This window comes from Delphinus delphis, chromosome 9 (genome assembly GCF_949987515.2).
Source record: "Delphinus delphis chromosome 9, mDelDel1.2, whole genome shotgun sequence".
NCBI lineage: Eukaryota > Metazoa > Chordata > Mammalia > Artiodactyla > Delphinidae > Delphinus > Delphinus delphis.
In genome coordinates this window covers 77557265-77580217 of record NC_082691.1, presented here as the reverse complement: position 1 = coordinate 77580217, position 22953 = coordinate 77557265, and the positions used below count along the sequence as shown (strand labels likewise).

The 22953-nt window shown below is 36.7% G+C and overlaps 1 protein-coding gene and 1 pseudogene across 1 annotated transcript in view; one reads left to right on the top strand and one right to left on the bottom strand.

Annotated features, from left to right (window-relative positions):
• Positions 1 to 22953, bottom strand: part of KCND2 (potassium voltage-gated channel subfamily D member 2) — a 468413-nt gene that overhangs the window by 313383 nt on the left and 132077 nt on the right. The window lies entirely within an intron of this gene.
• LOC132430718 (COX assembly mitochondrial protein homolog pseudogene) lies at positions 20829 to 21201 on the top strand (annotated as a pseudogene).

Sequence of the window (22953 nt, the reverse complement as noted above, 5' to 3'; positions counted from 1 at the left end):
GGGAGGGTGGGAGGGAAACGCAAGAGGGAGGAGATCTGGGGATATATGTATATGTATAGCTGATTCACTTTGTTATACAGCAGAAACTAACACAACATTGTAAAGCAATTATACTCCAATAAAGATGTTAAACAAAAAAAAGAATTGGGTTGCAGAAGAAAACTGAAATAAGTGTGCTCAATAAATATTAATTAAATGATCCACAGTAGCAAAATAGTCAAATGGAGATAATGGTAACCAGAAAATTGGTGATTATTTTGTGACTGTTTGTGGGAAACTTTCTGGAATAATCCCAAATGGCTTTTGATCTAAGTGAAAGTAGAATAATCTGTTTCAACTATTTTAAAATGCAGTGTCTTAAGTTTCTGCCTCTGGAACCATATTTTCTATATAAATTAAGTATTAGAGTGAGTCTTTGTTATTGTTATTTTTAAAGCATGACACAATTAGACTCTTCTCAATATGAAATAAAAAAATATGAAGAATGAGAAAGGATGAAGAAGTTTTCCAAATAGATGATTTAATTCTGTATTTTCTGTTTTTTTTTCCTAGCAGGAGAGAATTATAACCTCATCATCAGATTTAGTACAAGAGGAAAAAATTGAACTTCAGTCTAATAGACTAACTTACTGTACATGTTCTGAAAAAAGGAAATTGCCTTAGGAATTATCTGAAACATAATAAATCAGTTTAAGGAATAAAACAGTACTATATATTGTAATGCCAAAAAATCATCCTGGAAGCACTGATTTATCTAAGTCTTCCACAGAGAAAAACCCCTAGCTAGCCAATGTTAGTCACCTGACATGAAGCATTTATTTAAAATATTCAGATAGGGAATGTCAACTAACAGGTAGTAACATGAATTTCTCTTTTCCTATCAAGTTGAAGAACTTTTCCTTGGTGTTTTACTGTAAACTGTAGTATAATGCTTCTTCAGAATTTCAAGGATAACTTACATGAAAAGGATAAAATTGCTACTAAAATATAATTTCAGTATGTTGTATTTTTTTTAAATTTGTATTTATTTATTTTTGGCTGTGTTGGGTCTTCGTTTCTGCGCGAGGGCTTTCTCCAGTTGCGGCGAGCGGAGGCCACTCTTCATCGAGGTGCGCGGGCCTCTCACTGTCGCGGCCTCTCTTGTTGTGGAGCACAAGCTCCAGACGCGCAGGCTCAGTAGTTGTGGCTCACGGGCTTAGTTGCTCCACGGCATGTGGGATCTTCCCAGACCAGGGCTCGAACCCTTGTCTCCTGCATTGGCAGGCAGATTCTCAACCACTGCGCCACCAGGGAAGCCCCAGTATGTTGTATTTAATAGTTTGAGATTATTCTTTCTCTAGATATATGAGTGTATATGTATACATGTGTATATACATATTTGGGAGAATTGAACAGTTACTGCTATTATATATCAAAGAAATGTCAAAAATTAAACACACATTTTTCTCTAATAAAATGCAAATGTAGAGACATCTGGACAAATAAATCCAGGAAAAGTTATGGTTTATTTAGTACCTGAAAATTCTTCTACTGTTAGTTATTTCCTAGTTGAAAAATTCATTTATCTAAATGAAATATTAATGTTTGATGCTATAGATAACAGTCTTCAATAATTCTTGAAATTTTTATTTTACTCAAATGGTACTTTACCGTGTCACTGGATTGTTCAGCAGATTTCCATTAACTAGCCACTATCAACATGGTCAACACTGATGTGAATGTTGAATCTTCCTTTAAATATCCTACTTCTTAAATAAAGTCTTCTTAATTACAGTATTGGGAGGATGGTGCTACTAGTCACAATTCCTACTCTATCCATATCATATCAAACTTCTACTGCAGGAAATTTTCAAGCTTTTTCATTGGTTAGGATTTCAATAGAACTAACCAAAAGCAGGGAATTTATATTTAACATGCGAATGCAGAATACTTGATCTGGTATAAAGAAGTAATGCCAGAGCTTCTGCAGAAGTTGTAGATTTCAAAGGGCTGCTGTTTTAATGTTGCCTGAAGAATCTTAAAATGAAAGCATTAGGATGTTGGGTGACAATCCAGGATGATACTCTACTAGAAAGCAAACCTGCCAGAGTTTCCTGAAGAAATTAATAGCTCAGAAGGCATTTAGAATATATTTCAAACTACTATAGCTTCAGTGAATGCACTGTCTTCGAAAAAGCTAGCAATACAAAGATCCTTGGTGATCAAACAGAGTGGGGAGCTCAGGATAGAGTGACATCAGCCACATAGTTATTTTCAGGCTTAGAGGTGAAAAACAGAAACTACAGAAAAATAAACTATATAGGAGACCACAAGGAGTGGTATAGTGCATGTACTATTCGTAAATTTTTCAAAAGGAGTAAGAAAAGATGAAGAACCAAGGTGAATCCAAATAAAAAAGTAAAGTCTTGGTAACAGATTACCTGCAAACCTAGTATAGTGAGATTCTTAAGCTCTCCCTGCAACCTACATGATAAGAAAATGGCACATCAAGACTTTGAAAACAGAAGAACAGAACTGAGCAGAACTTATGATAACCCAATCACAAGACAACCATTGTTGATTTCCTAGAGAGAGAGATGATATTAAAACTATGCTCATGACAATTCAGTAATTCTGAATTTAATTTTTATTTATTTGTTTGATTAAACATGTAACTTCTCAGTGACTCAGTTATCCAGTTTATCCATAATTGGATTAATTATTGTAAATCAACCTCTTTTCGCTTGTCTCCTGATTGAGCAATCCCAGCGAAGCCTTCTCTTTAAGATTCTTTTGGACCAGGAAGAACATAAATTAAAAAAATAAAATGTAGTATGATATTGTTAGAAGTAAAATACATGAACCCAGCTTTACCTACTGACCATCTGGCTGCTAGATGGTACTCAGGCAGGGATAATTATGCCTATGTATAGTTCTTGAAAGATGCAATTAGTTATATGAGTTGCAAAAGCCCTAACCAGGTAACTGAAGAAAATAGTACAATCAAAAGAGATTCACAAGGCCCAAGTACTGCTACATCATTTGCTACTTACCATTTCCATAATACTGCGAGACACTATATTTCCAATCCTCAATCTCTTCTTCTGTAAATAATTAGTAATATAACCTATACATTATATGATGTTTGAGCATTCACTATGAAAATATAGAAGTAAAAAACAGGTATTACATGTTCTTTTCTTGCTAGTATATTTTCAAATACTTCTTCGGTGTCTGGTGCTCTTTCTTCCTCTTTTCTTTTATGTATACCTATGTATCCAGGGTCTTTTCTTTCTATGTATACCTCCCTCTCTTTCTTTTATTCACACATACATATAGTCACACCCAAAGAGTGGATCTGACCGGGCTAACTTGATAGATAACTGTAGTTAGAACAGAAATATTTCTTCTTTTTAACTTCTTTTAGCATTGTTAAATTTGAACCGTAAAGAATTTATTGGGGTCACCAATATCTGTATCTGAAGCTAAGTTCTTGAAAATAGTGATTGCAAGAAAATAAGTTAAGCTGGTCAACATATAACCAGGTATAAAGTAAGAGTAAAAAGATGTGTGCTTTTCCCCATAGGTACTGTCTCAACAATCTTCAAGGATAATGGACAAGTAAAAATTTAAATTAAAAAAAATACCATTTATGGTAGTATCTAAAAACATGAAATGCATAGGAATAAACTTATAAAAATATGCTCAGGATATTTACCTTGAAAACTACAGAAGATTGCTAAGAGAAAGTAAAAAAGACATAAGTATTGGACATACCATGGTCAGGGAATAGATGACACAATACTATTAAGTTGCCAATATTTACCAAATTAATCTACACATTTAATGCAATGTCAATTAAAATTTCAGAAGGGATTTTTGTAGAAAGTGACAAACTTAATCTAAATTTACACAGAATTACAAAGGGCCTATCATAGCCAAAAGAATTCTAATGAACATAATTGGAGGAATTGCACTATTTCATTTAAAGACTCAGTATAATCCTATAAGTGTAGTGGTATAGAAATAAGTGTCATATTAGCATAAAGACAGGCATATTCATTAATGGAATAGAATATGGAGTCCAAAAACTGACTCCTACACATGGGGTCAGATGATTTTCAATGAGCAAAGGTAAGCAATGAGAAAGGGTAGTATTCTCAACCAACAGCACTGTCACAACTAGATATCCATATTTAAATAAATAAATAAATAAATAAGGGGGAAAAAAGAGAATAATCTATATCTGATTCTGCTCCTCAGTGAATAAGAGCCCCAAACTCCCTGTGGGATGTGTATGTGTGTATGTGTGCGTGTGTGTGTGTGTGTGTGTGTGTGTGTGTGTGGAGAGAGGTCATTGGTCACAACTAACTCATGAAGTAATAGGGAGTCCCATTTTGAACTGAACACTAATGGAGTATAAAACAATTTCTAATACTGTGTTTGGATAATGCTAATCTTAATCTCTTTTGTTGTATATTCTTCATTTTTCTCAGACGATGTCTTTGGTGATCTTACTATCTTCACTATATGGTCTGTGTAAGTGTTATCATCTCCCATGTCTTCACATGTTGTATCATGGCATGCAGTGACTTGCAAACCTTTACTCTAGATCAGATCTCTCTCCTGGGTCCCAGATATGTAAATTTGAATCTCTCTTCGATAGATTCCTCTGGATATACTACTGGGACCTCAAGCCCAACACCCACCACAGATTCATCTCACTGTTTGTCTTCCTTCATTATGCCTGCCCTTCACCCCATTCTGCTCTTCTTTCGTTCCCTGAATTGATGACTGATACTGCTTTTCACTCAGTTTCCAGAGCTACAAGCTCAACACTCATTGTTAATTCCTTCCTGACTTTCATATCCCTTCAGTCATCAGGAGTTTAGGATTATATTCCTTAGATTTTTTTTTTTAACATCTTTATTGGAGTATAACTGCTTTACAATGGTGTGTTAGTTTCTGCTTTATAACAAAGTGAATCAGCTATACATATACATATATCCCCAGATCTCCTCCCTCTTGCATCTCCTTCCCTCCTACCCTCCCTATCCCACCCCTCTATGTGGTCACAAAGCACCGAGCTGATCTCCCTGTGCTATGCGGCTGCTTCCGACTAGCTATCTATACATATATACGCTACCAAACGACTAGCTATCTATACATATAGATAGCTAGCTAGCTATATGTATATAGATAGTTTGATAGTGTATATATGTCCATGCCACTCTCTCACTTTATCACAGCTTACCCTTCCCCCTCCCCATATCCTCAAGTCCATTCTCTAGTAGGTCTGTGTCTTTATTCCCGTCTTGCCCCTAGGTTCTTCATGACCATGTTTTTCTTTTCTTAGATTCCACACATATGTGATAGCATACAGTATTTGTTTTTCTCTTTCTGACTTACTTCACTCTGTATGACAGACTCTAGGTCCATCCACCTCACTACAAATAACTCAATTTCGTTTCTTTTTATGGCCAAGTAATATTCCATTGTATATATGTGCCACATCTTCTTTATCCATTCATCTGTAGATGGACACTTAGGTTGCTTCCATGTCCTGGCTACTGTAAATAGTGCTGCAATGAACATTTTGGTACATGACTGTTTTTGAATTATGGTTTTCTCAGGGTATATGCCCAGTAGTGGGATTGCTGTGTCATACGGTAGTTCTATTTTTAGTTTTTTAAGGAACCTCCATACTGTTCTCCATAGTGGCTGTATCAATTTCCATTCCCACCAACAGTGCAAGAGGGTTCCCTTTTCTCCACACCCTCGCCAGCATTTACTGTTGGTAGATTTTTCGATGATGGCCATTCTAACCTGTGTGAGATGACATCTCATTGTAGTTTTGATTTGCATTTCTTTAGTGATTAATGATGTCGAGCATCCTTTCATGTGTTTGTGGGCAATCTGTATATCTTCTTTGGAGAAATGTCTATTTAGATCTTCTGCCCATTTTTGGATTGGGTTGTTTGTTTTTTTGACATTGAGCTGCATGAGCTGCTTGTAAATTTTGGAGATTAATCCTTTTTCAGTTGCTTCATTTGCAAATATTTTCTCCCAAAAGACCCTGAATAGCCAAAGCAATCTTGAGAAAGAAAAACGGAGCTGGAGGAATCAGGCTCACGGACTTCAGACTATACTACAAAGCTACAGTAATCAAGACAGTATGGTACTGGCACAAAAACAGAAATATAGATCAATGGTACTGGCACAAAAACACAACAGGATAGAAAGCCCAGAGATAAACCCACACACATATGGTCACCTTATCTTTGATAAAGGAGGCAAGAATATACAGTGGAAAAAAGACAGCCTCTTCAATAAGTGGTGCTGGGAAAACTGGACAGGTATATGTAAAAGTATGAACTTAGAATACTCCCTAACACCATACACAAAAGTAAATTCAAAATGGATTAAAGACCTAAATGTAAGGCCAGACACTATCAAACTCTTAGAGGAAAACATAGGCAGAACACTCTATGACATAAATCACAGCAACATCCTTTTTAACCCACCTCCTAGAGAAATGGAAATAAAAACAAGAATAAACAAATGAGACCTAATGAAACTTCAAAGCTTTTGCACAGCAAAGGAAACCATAAACAAGACAAAAAGACAATCCTTAGATATTTTTGAACTAGACCTTTCTTGTCCATTTCTGCTGCCACTGCCTTGGTTCAGGTCCCCATTTCTTTTTTTTTTTTTTTGCGGTACGCGGGCCTCTCACTGTTTTGGCCTCTCCCGTTGCGGAGCACAGGCTCCGGACGCACAGGCTCAGCGGCCACGGCTCACAGGCCTAGCCGCTCCGCGGCATGTGGGACCTTCCCAGACCGGGCACAAACCCGTGTCCCCTGCGTCGGCAGGCGGACTCCCAACCACTGCGCCACCAGGGAAGCCCCCCCATTTCTTAAATGAGTGATTATAGGAGCCTCTTGGCTTGTCACCAGGATGACCTTTCAAAACTGTAAACCTGAATATGACAATCTTCCTATAACCTTTCCTTGACTCCCCATCACCTACTTAATCAAGAACCTGCACAATCAAGTGAAAACTCTTCAGTATGACTCTCCAGCCTCACCTTTCACCTCTTACCTATTCATATAGTACTGTTCAGTAATATCAAATTATTTTAAATTTCTAGCATATATGAAGGTGTATCTCTTATAGTTTCACAATGCACATTAATATGTTAAGGGCTCTGTGAAGACCTGTTATATGGGAACTTGCTTACTTTTTTTTTAAATTGAGAAGTTCCCAAATATATTGAACTTCTAAATTTCACTCCTACCTTTACTCCTTCCCCAGGAATAGCAATCACATCTCATAGGACTTTCTGAAGTTTTGATGACTATGATCTAGAAAATACTTATTCAACGGATGAAATCAAAATCACTTAGCCAGAGGATATGGGGGGGGGAAAGGTAAGCTTTGACAAAGTGAGAGAGTGCCATGGACATATATACACTACCAAACGTAAGGTAGATAGCTAGTGGGAAGCAGCCGCATAGCACAGGGAGATCAGCTCCGTGCTTTGTGACCACCTAGAGGGGTGGGATAGGGAGGGTGGGAGGGAGGGAGACGCAAGAGGGAGGAGATATAGGAACATACGTATATATATAACTGATTCACTTTGTTATAAAGCAGAAACTAACACACCATTGTAAAGCAATTATACTCCAATAAAGCTGTAAAAAAAAAAAAAATCACTTAGCCAGACATTCAAAAGACATTATTCCCCAACTCTCAGCTAATTTTCCAGCCTTTCCACTCCATACAGAAGCTCTTCATATATCCATACTCACTCTTATCTAAAAAAATCATTTTACTTTCTCATCTCTCTGTCTGAGCTCTGGGCATTCATCAGCCTAGAATGCCTCTCTGGCCCTGACCCATCCTTCATTATTCAACTCAATTCCTCCCCTTGGTTTAATGTGTGGCTCACCTCTTCAATGAAGTGATCTTTTTCTATGAAGCCCTTTAGCAATTATTGCCTAAGCCATTACTTTGCAATTAATCATGTACTACTTTGTCACATATTTCTGCTATTGACTAGAAAGTTATTTAAATTTTTAGCATGCATCTGTTTTGCTTTTCAAAAAATGTCTTAAAACCCTTTGACCTATACCTGGATTCTCTTACTGTTCACCCAGGGCAACTATATATAGCAGGCACACCATAAATGGCTGATCTTTTGTTGCTGCTTCTAAACCAGCAGAAGGGATTTACTAAAATCATAAGCTTTTATATTAATGCAGTGAAAGAGAATTTCAAATGATGGGGAATTTACATATTTTATGTTGTGCAAACGAGGCTGACTTTGAGATTCCTAGAAGAAATAATGCATATCTTAAAGACAGTGCTTTGAATTTTATTTGAAATAATTATTCTTTGACAGGGAAAAATAACCGTATTCAAGAAGTAAAGACAAATTTCATCCATTATGATTAACTATTGATGCATCATAGTTACTTCATCAGATATTTTATACCTCTCCTATTCCACTGGAGAACAAATCAATTACATTAAAATATTTTTTCTGTGATTAGAATTGAATTCTAAAGTAGCACCTTTCTGCCTCCTACATAAGACAAATACACCTACCAGAAAGCACACAACTGAAAAATGAAAGCTACAAACAAATGAATTTTCCTTCATTTTTATCACTAACCAATACCTACCATAGCATGACAGAAACCAATAAACACTCAATGCAATTTACAGTTGCACTAGCATATGGTATTTCCCCAATAGCTTTCCTGATGTCTAAACCACTACCTTGAAAAGTACTGAATCCTCCTACCTTCATTCTACATTTAATATCTGTCACGATTCTGCCTTTAGAAAGACAATTTAGTCATATGATGATAGGTAGTTCGGTAACTACCTGACAAATCAGACTTTTAAAAACTCTGTTGTTCTCTTAATTTTGATTTGGAGATGACATTTATTGTTATGAACTTGTCAGATATAACCTTGTAATGGTGTGCATGTAGCTGATATATTTTAGTGCTTATTTACTCATTTTACTTGAAATATTTATGTAAATATACATGGAAATGTGTTCTTTATAAATCTCACATGAAAAATTATTCTGTATTTTTGGCAAGTCATCAGAATAAGATGCCATCTTTGAGTAAGATGTATTTTCCATTACTCTTCCTTGTTTCTAAACCCCAGTTGTAGCCATATCAGTCCTCACCACTCAGTACACCTGGACCTGCCCAACTATCAGTCACCCTTGAGGAAGGTCGGGACACCCCTGGGATTTGCCACACAAGGTACTAGCCGTGATAGACTTTGTAAAGTCGGTTTGAAGTAGCACATGGTAAATGTTAACTTAAAAACTGAAAATAACAAATGATGTACTGGACTTACTTTAACACAATCTTTATTACATGTTTTGGCCTTTGAAATGCTAAAGCTAAACTGGATATTTTTATTTCTGGTCCTTTTGAAAAAATGTGGATCCTCTGCTTTCTCAAGATAAGTTGTGAAATTTAGATGGAGGCATTTAAATCCCAAATCCAGCAGCTTCTCTCCATCATCTTGTTAACTGCAAATAAACAGCATTCAAACTTTGTTAAATTTGTTCCCAAAAGGGTTTTCATACAGTCAAATATGAATTTGGGGGGGGGTAAATGAATCCACTTACATATTACAATCTTATTTCAACTTTACCTATATAGAATGAAGTCCCTGATTTTATCTGCGGTGCCTATCACTATGCCTGGCATTTGTTATTTGATCCATCCATGGAGAGAGGGGGATACAAGAGGAAACATTCACAAAGAGCGCTGAAAAAAAAACAAGTGTAATAAAAAACAATCCTATAGCTCTTTTCCTATATCACGCATTTCAAAAATGAATCTAAGAGAGGTTAAGAGAAACTCAAGTTATTGCTGGCAGAGCTGGGTCTAGAACCCTAGCCTGAAGCACAGGCTCTAGCCCCTGTGGGATGCTGCCTCCCTGGGATATAAGGACTGACAGGAAATAAGCACCTCTTCCCACTCAGTGTATTAGCATACCTTTTTTTTTTTTTCACAAAATCTAAGGGTTTTTCTCATTTTCCTTGCTTTATGCCATTTCCGCATCTTTAAAACATGTTTAGAAAATTCAAAAAGCTATAAACAGTATTTTTTTATTAAGAGATGTGACATTAAGAGGTGTCACAAATGTAGAGAGATTCAGTGTTTGCTGTATTCTACCAGCCATGCTGTAAAGGTTAGAAAAGTGACATGTACTAATAAGACCCATGGCACTAATGAGAGGATCTGGTGCCACATAGTATCTTAAAATCCTCCCCAGGGCTCATTACTATGCCATGTTGATCATGTCATTTTTAGTAAATTCAAGAGTGACTCATTCCTGGCTGACAGCTAAGTGCAGATACCGTTATGTTACCTCTAAAGCTCTGTCAGTGAACTTGTCAGAAAATAAAGCAGAGCCTCCTTACTAGGAAAACATAAACGTCCAAACTTCCCAGTTTTTTGTCTTAACATACTGAAATTTCCTGTATGCTCTCTACTGAAATATTAATTTTCAAGCATGGTCTGAACAAACATGCTTTACAGAAAAAACTCATCATTGTGCCTTCACACAAAGGCTGTATTATCCTTTTTGTCTTGGAAATAGATTTCTATTTTTACATTAGTTTCAACAATGTGCAAAAACCCTTAGAAATTTTTTTTCAAATATCCTGATATTTTTATTTATTTATTTATATGCAGAAGAAAAATTAAATGTCTATTTCCCTACACAGAAAAGGCATTTTTGTCACACACCTATGGTCACAAATATATAGTTCAGTTTGGGTTAATCTCTGAAAAACAGAGCTTATAAACTCTTGGGAGCTTTGGTTCAGCCATCTTGTCATGTGGACAGTGCATGCGAGAAAGCCAGCCTGCCGAAAAAAAGAGAATCATGGAAATACGGAGGAGACAGAGACAGAAGAAGGATGCATACATTCCCTGAGGTCCGGACCACTTCCCAATTCTTGCATGCAATCCTGAGGTCATTCTGCATGCTTTGATTTTTCTGAGACAACTTATATTTAATCAGTTAACCATTTATTTCTTGTTTGCTTTGCATTGCTTTTCTACTTAAGCTTTCTCGGTTTGGTTTCTGTTACTTGTAAATAGAGACTTACTTGGTACCCAGGCCTCAACTGTTGGTGGTGGTGGTGGTGTATGTGTGAAAATGACATGAGGATAGATTTGTTTTTTTAAAATAAATTAGACTGCCAGAAATAAGGCTCTGGTAGAATGGGACAAACTACAGATTAATGGGATGAAAAAATTATAGGTATCCATCAGGCTGGGTCCATCAGGGAAGATGCCTCCAGAAGTCAATGTACAAAATCTGGCAGGGTAGAATATTTTATCAGAGAGGTTTTACAGATACATAGTTCATGGTAAAAGAGCAGGGAGGAAGGATATTGTGCAATCTCATAGCTGAGAATATGACTGCTCGTGGTGACTGAGATCTAGGGAGAATACAGTATTTAAATTTGGGGCTGTTCCCTTTGTGGCTATAAATACAGATACCTTGAAAGGTGCTGTTACAACAGAGCTCATCTACTAAAAGTGGGTTATAAAATGGAGTCTGGTTGCAGAAAAAAAGGTTAAGTGCTCGAGTACAGAAACCCCGTGGTTCTCGACCAGAGGCGATTTTGCCCCTTTGGGGATATTTGGCAACATCTGGAGACCTTGTTGGCTGTTACAACCAGAGTAGGGGATTGTTAGTGACATCCAGTGGGCAGAGGCCCCAGATACTTCTCAACATCCTGCACTTCCCAGGATGGCCCTGCACAGTAAAGGATTATCTGATCCAGACACCAATAGCGCTGAGGCTGAGAAACCCTACTTAACCGATAAATAAAAACAAGTGGAATCTTTCGATACTTCAGAGTCAATCTCCAAATTCCAGAGTCCTGCTGATTCTCATCTGTGGAGTTAAATCAGTTTCAGATATTGAATAACGGTTGTGGGGAGAAGAGCTTATCCTTGATTGAGTCCAGGTCCATTCCCAACTGGCACATGTAGTCACTGCCGTTATTTTGTGTGTGTGCGTGTTGTTTTTATTTTTATTAAAAAAAATTTTTTTCCAGTCATTAAAAAAAAAATTTTATTGGAGTATAGTTGCTTTACAATATTGTGTTAGTTTATACTGTACAGCAAAGTGAATCAGCTCTACGGATACATATATCCCTTCTTTTTTGGATTTCCTTCTCATTTAGGTCACCACAGGGCAGTGAGTAGAGTTCCCTGTGCTATACAGTTGCAGTTATTTTTATATATTATATTTCTCAGCCTATGGCTAGCCTGCAGATATAGGACCCAACCTAACTGTACCTCAGTCGCCTCAGAGGCTTGTCAGTACTGGGTTCTCGAAGGCTTAAAGCAACTGCATCCTGACACACTAAGCCGAAACACAGAACTGGCACAGTGGCCTATTTCATTGTATGCCATAGCAGGAATGCTAAGCTGGGAGCACCATACCATAACAAGAATATTACAGAAAGAGAAAACATTTATAAGACTTCTAATTTGATGTCTAATAACTTGAAAAGTCAATGTAAACTGAAATAAGATGATTCTATAATTTTACTTTTAAAAAGAAATACAGGAAAATGTTGATGTGTCAGTGCAGAGGTATTTCATCTACCCTGGCTCTGCATTAGGCCTAGGGATGTGTATCTATTTGTGCTGTACAAAGATCTGAACGATGCAAATTTCAGAGAAGCACCCTTACACACAATCACCAAAACATGGGAATTCAGCAATTTTGTTTGACTGACTCTCCAGGAAACAGCATAAGAATGCTCCTACCTTTGACTCGAATACCCACTGTTTTAGTTTCCTATTGCCGCTGTAACAAATTACCAAACCCTAGTGGCTTAAAACAACACAAATTTACCATCTTACACTTTTGGAGGTCAGAAATCTGAAATGGGTCTCACTGGGCTACTTTCCTTCCTGGGGCTCTAGAAGAGAAACCATTTTCTTTCACTTTCCGGGTTCTACAGGCTTCCCCTATTCCTTGGGCCACGTCCCGCTTCTAGCATCAAAACCAGCGATGATCTGAGCCCTTCTCAGGATGACGTCCCTCTGGTTCTTACTCTTCTGCCTCACTCTTCCCTCTGTAGGGAGGCTTGGTCCAACAGGACAATATAGATAATCTACTTATCTTAAGGTCAGCCCTTTGCCATGTAACATAACATTTTGATAGATTCTGAGGATTAGAATGTAGGCATCTTTGTGGGAGACCATTACTATTGCTACCACATTCGCTAAAAAAAGCATTTTACAAATAAGTAGATACAGCTTACTAAGCTGTATTAGTCACAGAATCAAGCTTTGGCATTTGAAATGGGATAATTACATCAGACATTTAAAAAAAGATAGCAAGCAAAACCTTGAAGCTTTAAAAGAATTTCATGATCTTGTAGAAAACTCATTTCTTAATACAGTCTAACTTCTAGAATGTTCACAAAACAAATGTAATTTAGGAATGAAGGATTCTCAGGATAACATGACATTATCAAATAGTTATTAATTTTATTATTGCCATAAGATTAAGCATGGGATTTCTAATTTTATTAACCTTTTGATATGTCACAAAAATCCTGCCCACACTCCAGCTCTCCATCCCTAAAAATGTAATTCTCTTTAAAAAACTACAGAAGTTAAAAATACTCCTCCTTCCTACATTGGGAGTAAAATCAAAGCAAGTGCTAGAGAGGACAGGGTGAATACTGCAGTCTTGTAGATGATCCTTCACATTGGTGATGAGGAACTCTGAGATGACATTTCAAAGATACTGACAAACTCAGGATCATTGATATCAATAATAGAGTTGATAGTTTTCTACAGAATGAAACTACCCCTTGGAAGAAGTATGCTTTAGCCTTTGATTCACTTATTAAATTTAGTAGTAATTTAGTAGAAGGGGTGCAGGAAATCACCTGTCTCACACATTTTTAGGAGAAAAAATAAAAATGACATAAAGGTAGATCAATAATGCATTTTTCCGGGAAACCAAGAGATTTCCATCATTTCCATTCTATAGTGACAATTTCCCTTTCAATGATCACAAACCCTGATGAACATAATGATGCCTCTAAATAGAAAAAAAAAAAAATACTCGATTTTTTTCTTTTTAAGACATCAAGGAAATAAACAGTGCATTTAAAAATGCTTACATCCTATAATAACAAAATGATAATGAGGACGACAATGAACACTTTAGCACTTAACAGGGCTTTCCTTTATCCACAATACCTAAGTTATTCTAGAAAACAAATACAAAAAACCAAGCAAATGTATCTTCTCTAAGGTACAAAAAGTTCATGAATTTAAATAACTATTTAAAGCTACAGAATAGGAGAGGCTATATGGTATAGATAATTGCCAGCTGAGTTGCATGAAAAATAAGGAGTGTGAGATGTGTGTTACTGAAAACAAATGCCATATATCTTACCTATCCTTTTATCTATCTATCTATCTATCTATCTATCTATCTATCTATCTATTCTATCTCTCTATCTCTCCATCTATCTACTTACCTATCTATCTATCTGTCCCTCAAATGCATTTTGAGGTCCTGGAAGGCTGAGAACATGTCTGTATTTCTTACATCCCATACAGTGCCCAGCAGTAACTTGATCTTAGTAGGCAACATTGCTTTTGCTTACTGCATTCTGCAGTACTGAATACTGACATTATCAGATATAGTACAGTGATTAAATGACAAAGAGCTTTAATATAAATTTTTAAATTGCCAATTCATTGTTATCTAAGTTAAGTATATTCTATATTTCAAGTAATGCTTCCCAATTTTATTTATCACACTGATCTAATTAAACACCATTGGCCCAGAGTAGTGAGTACTGACTGGTTCCCTAACTCAACTGTAATATCATGGGAAGGTTTAGCACTTCATTAAAATTATAACCTCATCCACTGCTAGCTCAATCATCTAATAATTTAAAAAATGTAGACTGTGTAAGTAAACAATATAAAAAGATAATCTGTATAAAATTTTAAAAATTGCAGGTACATTTTAAGTCCATGGGAACATAAAAAAATGCTGGAATTTATTTATCAGAGTTTCCCCTGCTAAGCAACAAAATGAAGCATCTTTGGATGGTAATGAAAAATTTCACTCTCAGGTACAGTAGTATGTGATAATAATAACCTTAAAATAGCAACCAGCTTGCAATAACTGAAGAAAGAAACTACTGTGCCATTAATCCACATAATGTAACTGATTTGATATTGCCTTTTCCAATCTCTCTCACAGCGTAAGACAAAATACCATGTTCCAATTGAGAAAAAAATATTTAGGCCTTCCCTCGTGGCGCAGTGGTTGACAGTCCGCCTGCCGATGCAGGGGACACGGGTTCGTGCCCCAGTCCGGGAAGATCCCACATGCCGCAGAGCGGCTGGGCCCGTGAGCCATGGCCGCTGAGCCTGCGCGTCCGGAGCCTGTGCTCCGCAACGGGAGAGGCCACAACAGTGAGAGGCCACAACAGTGAGAGGCCCGCGTAACACAAAAAAAAAAAAAAAAAAAAAAATATTTATTAAAAAAAAACTTTCAGTACATAGAAAAGAAGCATTCATGGTTCTCAAAAGGTGGACTATACTGGGTTGTAAGATTACTACACTGTTCTTTGCTTTCTGTGTTTTAGTCAGCATCCATCTTGTGGGAAAGGGATGAACAGGGGAAGCTTCCTTAATTTAGTTCCTTTCATCTGAAGATTTCAAAAGCTTTGCTGATGGCTATTATTTACAGTCGCTGAATAAATGGGAGCACTGAGCCAATGCGAGGCTATAACCATTCTGTAAATGAATTACAAAGCAGTAGAATCTTGTTAAAACGAGTCGGAATGTAAAATGTCTTAGGCGTCCTGCTCAATTGTGAACTCATCTTCCATTTTTCTAAGCAACTTTCTCCATTTTAGAACTTTATTCTGACATTTTAAGATTAATAATGACCTTGCTCACTTGTTCACACAGAGTCATCGGCCCCTGATTGTTTTTAGAAATGTAAGCCAGCTAACGTGCTACCTATGTGCGTATGCATGAAAAAGTGGGTGGGGAGAGGGTGTATGACATTATGACATGAAATCTGAATGTGCTTTAGGATATAAATTGTGCAGAGGAAATAAAACGAGAGAAAAATAAGTCTTTAGACTGAAAATTGATGGAAAAGGAATGGAGGAAATTAATATTAAGTGTAGAGGGTTAGAATACCTAAAAAAGCAAGTCTACGACAAAGTAATTTTGGACAGGAGGCTACTAAGAGACATATGAGGACAGGAGTTGTGTGCAAGAGGCAGAAATGTGTGGGGCTAAAGATGAGGGGCAGAAAGATATGACTCCTAATAAATACAATACAAATTTTTCATTAATGAAATATCTATGAAGGCTTTTTAAAGTTATGGCTCCCACACCAGGCCAATCATCTGAACCACCTAAAGAATGCTCATAGATCAATTCCCATCGTGTGCTCCCCGGAGATACTGATTTATTAGATCTGGCTTAGAGTCCAAGAATTTGACCAATATTTTTCAAAGGTTCTGGGGAATCTGAAAGTATAAACACTTTAGATGATCTAACAGTCCACTATGACCAATACCTAAGAAGCCTATCCAACTCTGGGAGCAGCAGATACTTTGCTAGCTCCCATCAGCTAACACTGAGAAACTTAAAATAGGAACTGAGGAAGGATGGCTTTGTCCAGGTATCCAAAGCCACACTCAGAGTTTTCTGGTGTCAGTATGCTTGCATGATCTGTTATCTTGAGATGCTCTTCTGTTACCTGGCCTAGATTTTTTCTCCCTGCTTATTTCTTGGACAGTGACCCCAGTGCAGCCCAACTGGAAGACCAGACTTTATTTGGATCCTTAGGCTGTCCTGCAGTCTGCCCGCATTGTCAAGTTTGTCTTTAGCTTTACCTGCTATTCATGCAAACCTCACAAATCTAACAGACACAGAATCAGGGAAAGTTTGAGCAAAGCCTTTCACCAGCGTGCCCCATGAGCCCCTCAGGACTTTTCTTACACTGTTCAGTCCTCACTCACTCTGACCCTCTCAATTCAGAATCAGTGAACAACAGCCCAATGATTTTGCAGAAGTTTACCTAAATCAAGAAGAGTTCTTAATCACATGAATGATATTCTATCAATGTTTTTAAAGAGTGATCTTTGCTCCTGGAGCAGAAACACTGGTGGCCTTGTTAAGATGCATGTTCTCAGGCTGCATAACCTATGGAATTAGAATCCATGTGTGCAGAAGTTATCGCTTTACATTTTAAAACTAAATTTGCAGGTAATTTTTCTGCACATGGAAGTTTGAAAATTGTTAGAAAACACAGAGGTCATTTAATTAATTAGATAATTATTTACTTTGTTAATTGATTCCATAAACAACAATTTATTGCCTTCCACGTGCCAGGTACTAGATAGGCTCTGGGAATGTAAAGATGGTTTGAAAAGAAAGTAATGCCTTCCAGTGTGGAAGACAGACAAGTCAATAGATGATGGAAATAGAGCGATTGGTGCTATGATAAATAAGCACAGGGCCGTCTAAGCATGTGGAAGGTTTAGATGTTTTGGAACGTGGTTGTCTGACAGCTGTGCACTATGATTACATGAGTTTGCTTTAATGGGGTGCCAGTTGTTTTCTGTCTACTTTATACACTTAAAAAAATCACAAAATGTTTCTTTAAAATTTTTCCAATGAGACCGCAGTGTTTTTCCTTATTGTACAGCCCTTTTGCATTTAGATATTTTAAAATGGCATCATTGTTGATATAAAAAATTGTGTTCAGATGTAACTTTAAAAAAATCAAAACAGAAGAGCCACATTGAGACAACCAAAATGCTTTGACCTCTATTTTTGCTACTCAGTGAGGTGATTATAATGTTTTGAGATAATATAACTGAGTTGTTAGTGTTTCATAGTCTTCCTGAAATTTTAATTTACATAATTAGTTTGGGATAAATTACTTACCGGAAAAATACATACAGAAATTATTATGTGAAGGATGACAGTATCAAAACCAAATCTGAACTATCGATACATTATTTGTTACTAGGTTTTTCCAGATGTTTGAGTTACATGAGGTTTTAGAAAATATGGGACATTTTAATACAACACTTCCAACACTATATAAAGATTTAAGGTTTTATATCATATCACATAAGTGACAGGACATCTAATATTTATTTTTTAAAGAGTAAAAGTAAAAGCCAAGTTTTTTCAAGTGCAAGAAGCCCATGATCAAACTTTTCTTTCTCTAATGCAATGTAAGCACCATGAATACACAACAGACTCTGCCCACAGAATCCACTGTGTTGTCAGGGAGACAATCTGGTGTGACAAGTGCTCTGATAGGTGCCACTGAACCAAATATACTGTGAAAATATTAAATACTGTGTTGTATACAAAATATTTAACTTTTGTGCCTCACCTGTGTAGAATGTATGATCGCCACCACTAAAGGGAATACAAGATGAATAAAGCCCTAATATCTAGTAAACTGGACGAGACGAAGACATATACACTATAATCTCAGTAAAAGTAAGGTAGATCTCAAGAGGAAGTACAAGCAAAGAGCTCAGAAAAGGGTGAGATTGACTTTAGATGGGGTGATAAATGAAGGCTTCATAGAGGGGAGAGAACTGAGATGAGCCTCAGCATGGCTATCTAATAAATGTAAAAACAGTGTTCATTATTGCTACCACTTATTGAATGCCTTCTATTGACCAGCCACTCAACTAAATGCTGGGCTAATAAGTTCTTATGAATAGCCCCATATCTGAACTAGATGTTACTCTCTTCATTTTATAAATGAAGAAACTGCAGTTATTAGAGTTTAAGCAATTCTGCCTAGGTCACGCAGCATTATTGAAGAGCCTGGATGCCATCCCAGGTATCTCTGACTTAAACCCATGTATTTTACGCCACACTGCCCTGCATCCCTGTCCTAACAACTGGACCTAAATACAAAGAAAAATCTGTGAAAAAATAAAAGGGTATTCAGATAGATCAGTGGTCTTCAGCTATTTGGTGTTATAATCTACTAAAAGGAACTGATGAAAAACATGGAGTCTCTCCCTAGCAAAGTACCTATTAAACACATCGACTTACAATTTTTAAAAGTTTTCCCCTTGAATCTGAGATGAGAATCTGATGAAGACTATGGATCTTCATGTCTCCAAATTGTTGCCCATAAATTCAGTGCATTCACTGGCCCTCTCATGTCTCTGGGATCCCTGTACCTCAGGATTGGGATCCCAGGAGAGGATGGTACCCTAGAACACAGGCAGTAGAATGGTAAAGGAGCTTATTCTGTAATAAGGTTTCTTTGCAACCTCAGATCTTTACTTCTTCCCTTCTGTTCAACCAACACACCCAGTAGGTACGATAATCTAGCTTCTCTCCATTGCCACCACCGCTAAGCCATGGCCTCTATCAGGGGGCCTATTCTAACAGTTTCCTCATTATTTTCTTACTACAAGTTTCTCCTCCACTCTGGTCTATTCTCTACATTGCTTTATGGTATTTTTCTTATATGAACAGTTTGTCACTCTCTTATTGAAAAACCTCTTTTGCTAGCACAAATGACAAAAGTAAAAAATCAACAAATGGGACAACATCAAATTCAAAAGCTTCTACACGGCCAAAAAAAAAAAAAGTCAACAAAATGAAACGGCAGCCTATAGAATAAAAAATTTTGCAAACCATATTTTGAATAAGGGGTTAATATCCAAAATATATAAAGAATTAACATATATGAATAACAAAAAACCCAAACAAAATCTGATATTAACATGGGCAGACGAACTAATTAGACATTTTTCCAGAGAGAACATCGAAATGGCCAACAGGTACATGAAAAAAATGTTCAACATCACTAATCATCACGGAAACGCAAATCAAAACTAGAGTGAGATATCACCTCACACCTATTAGGACGGCTATTGTCAAAAAGACAAACAGATGCTGGTGAGGATGTGGTGAAAAGGGAACCCTTATACACTGTTGGTAGGAATGTAAATTAGTCCAACCACTAGGAAAAACTATATGGAGGTTCCTCAAATATTAAAATTATATCTACCATATGATCCAGCAATTCCATTTCTGGGTAAAAATCCAAAGGAAATGAAAACAGGGTTTTGATGAGATCTATGCACACCCATATTTATTGCAGCATTATTCACAACAGGCAAGATATGGAAACAGCCCAAATGCCCACCAATGGATAAATGGCTAAAAAAGATGTGGTACATATATACACAACTGAATACTATTCAGCCATGAGAAAGGGAGATATCCTGTCATTTACGACAAGGATGGACCTTGAGCACATTGTGCTAAACAAGGTAAGTCGGACAGAGAAAGACAAATACTGTACAATATCACTTATATGTAGCATCTAAAAAAGTCTAATCTGTACAAAAGAGAGTAAAATGATGGTTACCAGGGGATGGGGGGTGGGGGAAATTAGATTGATGGTGTTTAAGGGTACAAACTTGTAACTAGCAGTAAATAATAAGCCATAGGGATCTAATGCACAGTATAAGAAACATAGTCAATAATACTGTACTATAATAATGTAATGTGATAAATATTGCCTCAGTGGCAATCATACTACAACATACAAATGTATCAAAGTAAAAAAACCTATTTCGCTTGCTTTTTACACTAATTATGGAACTTCTTATCAAGGTACGGGCCACTCAGTATTCCACAATGTGGGCCCAAATCATATTTCTCTTTCATTTAAAAACCAACCAGACCTGTGTGGGCCGCTGCCACCTCCCAGGCGCAGACATGGCGCTCGACCCCGCAGAGCCGCATCTCAGACGAGTCGAAAAAGATGTTTTGATCCCTAAAATAATGAGAGAAAAGGCCCGAGAGAGATGTTCTGAACAAGTTCAAGATTTCACTAAATGTTGCAAGGACTCTGGAATCCTTGGGGTAGTAAAATGCCAGAAAGAAAATTCTGCATTGAAAGAATGTCTAACTGCTTACTATAATGATCCAGACTTTCATGAAGAATGCAAAATGGAATACCTGAAGCAAAGGGAAGAATTCAGAAAAACTGGAATTCCTACCAGGAAAAGGCTGAGGAAGCTTCCCACAAGCATGTAGGCAACTATTCAAATGATACTCAGGAACGCCAATGTTCATGGAAATCACAGTCACCTGAAATGATGGACTCAAGGAAGTGTGTTTGCTTTATCCTTAATAATGGAAATAATTTTATCTGAAATAAAGTTTTTTTTTAAACTTAAAAAAAAATAAAAAATAAAAATCAACCAAGCAAATACTTATTCATTATTTGAACTATATACATTTGTTTGTGCTTACTTTTCTTACTTTTTCCTTTACTTTTTGATAAACTCCTACTTATACTATTAGAGCTAGCTCAAGTAGCTTCTCTGTGAAGCCTCTACCAACTTCCCCACCCACCCACTCACTCACTCACTCACAGGACACTTTGTTCAGGTATCTCTTGCAGCCATGTTTTACAGTAATGGATCTATTTTATGTAAGTATACTCTGCAGAGGTGTAAGGCTAAGGGCCGTGGCCCACAGATCTTTGTATCCCAGTCATCCAGCACAGTGCCTGGAATATAGTGTGTGTTCAGTAAATAATTTTTTATATACAAAAGTGAATGAAAGATGAATGAATGAATAATCATTGAACAGAAGTTTCATATTATATCCAGGATAGTTCTCAATGTACATTTTTTCCTAGTTTGCTTTTACAAAATTTATTAGTGTTACTTTCAATTATCACTTCTACTAGGACAATGTCATTATTTTGTTGTTAAAGGAAGTTGCGCATGCGCGCGCGCGCGCGCGCACACACACACACACACACACACACACACACACACACATTTATCCCGGTACTGCTGCTATGCATTCAGAAAATGGCCAATTTTACAACCAGCTGGTTGACATATAATTGCTTATAATATATCTGGCAGGCAAAAGAGCAATATATATATATTTGTGTGTGTGTGTGTGTGTGTGTGTGTGTGTATATATATATATATATAAATTGTTCAAGCTATTGGAAGCAGTGATTCAGTTTTTAGAAAGTTGTTCACCATAAATAATTGTATTTAATCATTTAACTCTAATCTTGTTTAGTACAGCAATATTTTTAAACAGATAAAACCTTGAGATATCTGAAATTTCTAACATGATAATATAGAAGAATATTTAATCATATGGGGAAATGTTAATTACATACTGTTATGTGAACAATGAGTTACAAAACAGGATAGATACTAGGATGAAAGACACTTGAGTAAAATATACATTGTGGAGTCTAGGAAGACATTTAAGAGAAAACAACACTGGAAAACAAATTTATTATTTTCCCAAGCACTAGCCGTAGAATCATGTGTTTGTGTGTGTGTGTGTATAAAACTTTAATAAAAACATGCCCCACGTGCCATAAAATGATTACAGATGTATGATAAATGCTAATTTTTGTAAGAGCCCCCAGGGAACTTTAAATTATTAGTAAAAATACAGTGATACCTCTTTATTGCTCCCTTCATTTTTTTCATTTATTCCTTCAGTAACCTATGGATGAGAGTCTAATAGGTGTCAATACTGTGCTAAATTCGTAATGACCAAAATGTTTTACTACCCTCATGAATCCCAAGTTCTAGCTACTAAGCAGTGCCTAAGAAAATAACCTATGTATTTACAAGGTATTATGGAAATTTACGGAGGTAGGAGGGGAAAGGGTTAGAAAATTGAGATGAATTGGAGTTTAAAGTTTGAATTAGGCTGAGTTGATGGAGAAGAAAACCAGTGCCTCAAAAGAAGCGGCAAGAGCAGAGGCAATGGAGGTTCAAAGGAAGTTTTGGGTGAGAAAAGTGAAGTGTCCTCTGTGTCTGGTTTTGTATTGACCCTAAGAACGACAGGAGAT